The sequence below is a fragment of the Gavialis gangeticus genome, unplaced genomic scaffold (genome assembly GCF_001723915.1).
Source record: "Gavialis gangeticus isolate Ggan-Ray unplaced genomic scaffold, GavGan_comp1, whole genome shotgun sequence".
NCBI classification, from domain to species: Eukaryota; Metazoa; Chordata; order Crocodylia; family Gavialidae; genus Gavialis; species Gavialis gangeticus.
In genome coordinates this window covers 36269448-36273942 of record NW_017729027.1, presented here as the reverse complement: position 1 = coordinate 36273942, position 4495 = coordinate 36269448, and positions in this window count along the sequence as shown.

Here is a 4495-nt window from a genome sequence, read left to right as displayed (position 1 = left end):
TATCCATGTTGTAATAATTATTCTTTTAATGTTTTGCATTAATCTAAATGTTTTCTACTCTGTGCCAGCTCCTGCTTGGGTCTCTCTGTATGACAATCACAGCACTTTGACATCTTGTATTACCTTAATACCAACAATTCAAAACAAAGCAGTGCCAAAGGGAACAAAAGTCCTGTCCTGCACTTTAGAAAGGTGTCTTGGTAATACCAGTGTCAATTATTTTAAATTAGTGGGCTTTGAATCAATTCTAAAGTTAAAGATATTTGTGCTTTACTATAAAAGAACAGAACTGAGCCATAAATAGTAAAGACTACAATGAGTTTTTTTTTCAATAGGTCAGTCACCAAGAGAAAATACTAAATACTTATAGTAAGTTAACATTTTTCTTTCACACAGAATGCCAAAATATTCTGACAAGATATTAATTACAAATAAATAATCAAGATATGATATACATATCCACAATAAATTGTATTCCAGCGTTAAGAGTTATACATAAACCAACAGATTCCTGAAAAATCTGATTATATTTATATTTCTAAATATAAATTTATATTTATATTTATACAGGACAAAGTCTCACATTTCAAAATAAAACTGTCTATAAGCATAGAATAATGCTTCTACTTGCACACTACTTAAAAGCCACATTGTACTACTTTGCAAGTCTGTTTGCTTTTATCCCAAACAAGGGATTTGCTGAGTGTCAGCCCTGAGCAACTGTTTCATAGTTGAAACTGCATCTTAAAGGTTTTTAACTAAAAATAACAAGTGGGTTGTTACCTAAGTGTACTGGGTGATACAACCTTGAATGGAAGTATGTACATTAGTGCCAGAAGCAGAGAGGTTCTGTTGTACGGTCTATAAATCCATAAAGAAAAGATCTGATTTGTTTAAAGGCAGCCGTAAAGAATACCGTACCTTGGTATCAAGAATAGGATGCCCCTGTCTTAGACTCAAAGCACCTCTTCAGACCTTTTCTGAATTTAAAGGTACCCCATTTCCAAAACTAATTTAATTCATTTTTTGACTACGGAAAAAATAATAAGCAGGAAAAAACCCTCATAAAGGCCACAGCGGACTACCAGAATGTGTTTGACACTAGGGATCCCTATTTAAAATCTCTTGGTTTTTCTTTTAAATTATGTGCAGGCATTTCTGTGGTCTGAACATGGGTTTCCACAAGGGGAGATGCAGAACAGAAAATTCAAGGCAATTTCAGTAATTTCAAGGCAATTACAAATGCATAGGATTTATTCATTCAGAGTGAAATATCTGACTACAAACTGAAGGAGTGGTAACTTCACTTGTTTCATCTGGCTTTCACATACCTTGTTTGACACTATAATATTTTAATTTTGGAAGTTAAAAAGTATAACAAATATTGAGTCTTGTATTTCCCCCTTTATAATAATTACCTGTACTACAATATGTCTCATTTTCAAGAGAACATGACTACCTTTTTAACAGATGAATAAAGTTGTGCTCTATTTCAAGTGATTGTGGGGTTTTTTGTTATTTTGTGTAAATAATGCAGATTATAACATTGAAGTCTAATGGTTAACACACAAAGAATCTGCACTTCAAAGAAAATGCTCACGTGCAAGTTTCTGTTTAGATTTCATTCTGAATAATAGCTGGAGATTTTACATTGACAGTTCACATTTAAAGAATTTTAAATCGGTGATCTTCTTATTGCAACACAAGGAAACTATATGAAGATTGTTGGATAAAAGCCAGATCGTAGTTTTGGATTGCATTGCATCAGAAGTGTGGATGGAGAAGCAATATGTCTGCAGGGGTCATTTGCCACAAAAAGTCTATTCCACTGAAAATTGTCACAATTCAAGGTGGACCAGACCTAAAAGGGCCCTAATAGACTAACTGTTCTGTAAGTTATGAGACTGTTGTCCAGGAAGAGATGATGATTTCACTTTTCTGTACATTTCCAGAAAAGCTCTGTTATTGTGATGAACTCTGTACCTCGTAACCTTGTGGTCCTATAGATTGTTGTACTGATTTCCAAAGAATCTGTCATGAGATTTCTACTAGGTTTCCCATATTTTGAAGAGCAATCCTTGCAACAAGAGTCAAGGTGCGAGACCTGAACCATGATCATAATGCCCTCTTTATGGCTTATTACCAGCTAGCTATTCTGACTTGCATTTAGGGATGAACCAACTGCTATCATAGAAATGGACAAAGCTAACAATTTAGCAACTCTATGCAAAAGTGGCATAGAATAACTTTTCCTTTCCTCAGGTCTTTTCCTGAATAGAAGTTTGTTCAAAGTCTTAGAACCTGGATTTAAGTTTAAGCCTTTTCCTACTAGAAAGAGATCATCATATCACATTGGGCTAAAGTACGGGGCTGAGACAAAAATAACTCATTAGCAAATCTAAGACCAATGAAAATGTTTAGCATTGTGTAAGTAAAGGACATGGAAAATTCCTCAGGGTCCTGTATTCTTTTTAGGACCAGGCAACCAAATAGTACATGAAAATTACATGGACTGAACACACAGCATAACCAGCAGAAAACATATTAGATTTTTATGGGCTTTTTTTTACTAATATAAAGAATTTGTTTTGGGGTAAGACATTTGTTTATTTTTTTCCTTATAGTGTAGCATTGCCTATTGGCCTCATGTTAGTAAGTAGCTTATTGTATTACAGTCCAATCATATATAATGAGAACCTGTTTCATTTCTGCGCTTTGTAATCAGTGATCTGGATCCTACAAATTGTTTCACACATGTAGAATGCTGCAGAATTTCACTGGCAGAGTAGGACTCTGCAGAGTGTCTACCTAAGTAAGACTGGCAATATAAAAATGGTAGGTGAAAGAAGGCAGCTGTGGGATCCAGTTTCTACCTTTCCCTCTGAATCCAATTTGTGTGCATGTTTGCCATCTTTCACAACTATTGTACTGTGCACAGATGTTGCACATAGTGATTATTTTCAACCTATAGTTCCTGCTATATTATTTTATTTGTTTCCTTGGGTATTCAAAAGCTTATAGTCATGGGAAATGAACTTCTTAAATTTTGTTTATTGAATATTTTCATATGTATACAAACTTTAAAATATAGAAGAGAGGGCTAAAACAGTCAACAACTTAAAAAGAATTTTGTGGAATTAAAATAAATGAAGAACAGGAAAAGCAGAATGGAATTAAGAAAAGAAGATGATGAGAGCAAAAAAGAAATATGCAAATATTTAGAACTGAAATAGTTCATAAAATATAGCTCCTCTGTAGAGCTACGACTCGTGTAAATGCTAAAAAACAAATTTTATAAACTGCTTTAGGGGGATTTTAATATTTTGTTTTGACTTGCAGTGCTTTTTGAATAATTTATTCCTTAAAACAATCCTATAAACTAAAATGCTTTAGATGGTTTATTTGACTGCGGAGCACTTAAACTCAATTTTTATTTAAGACTCTCAGGCCCCTTCTAAATGTTACAGGTATGGCACAAATGACTTTTTAACTGTGCAATTACCTTGAGACCAGTTACACATGCAAAGTAGCTGTCACACCATAAAAAGCTCCAACCAGCTATAAATTAGGCCTAGCAAATGTGTTCTAACTTTATAGCAGGTTACTATGCTATGTACTCTCACTCCCATGGTGCGAGACGTCTGCTTCATGCCTGGGTCTCAGGTCACAGAGACCCAAGACCCAGGGCATCACAGAGAGGATCCCGGCCTACATCGGACCTGCAGACCAGTACCCCATGGTTGTCATCCATGTGGGAATGAATGACGTGGCCAGGGGCAACCCTGGCCACATTATGAAGGAATTCGAGGCTCTGGGGGACAACCTTAAGGAGACGGGGGTGCAGGTGGTATTCTCCTCTTTTCTTCTGGTGAGTAGGCGGGGATAGCTACATGAGGCCTGCATTGGCGAGGTTAACCGGCGCTTACACAGTTGGTGCTGCCAGGCAGGCCTTGGGTTCCTAGATAATGACCCATGCTTTTGGGCGGGGGACTTGCTGGGGTGGGATGGGCTTCACCTCTCTCCTAAAGGCAACCGTGTCTTCTCTTCCAGGTTGGATGATCTCATATGGCGAGCTTTAAACTAGCCTCGCTGGGGGAGGGGGCCACAGGAAGATGTGGAGACACCACCCGAGCAAGACAGGTGACAAATGCAAGGAGTGCCCAGGTAAGAAACAGGGGTCCAGACAGTCTCCCAAATTGGGGGGTGGCAGACGCAGCTAGGCAGGGCCTTAAATGCCTATATACCAATGTTCATAGTATGGGGAACAAACAGGAGGAACTCGCCCTCAGAATAGCCAGTTCAAACCCGGACATAATAGGGCTTACAGAAACGTGGTGGGATTCATCCCATGACTGGGCAGTTAGCATTAGGGGTTATAGGCTTGACAGGCGGGATACAGAAGGAAGGAAAGGTGTGTTGCTCTATGTCAAGGAGCAATACACATCCTCTGCCAGCAGAATGGGGTCAGAGGAGGGGCAAGCTGAAGTGCTCTGGG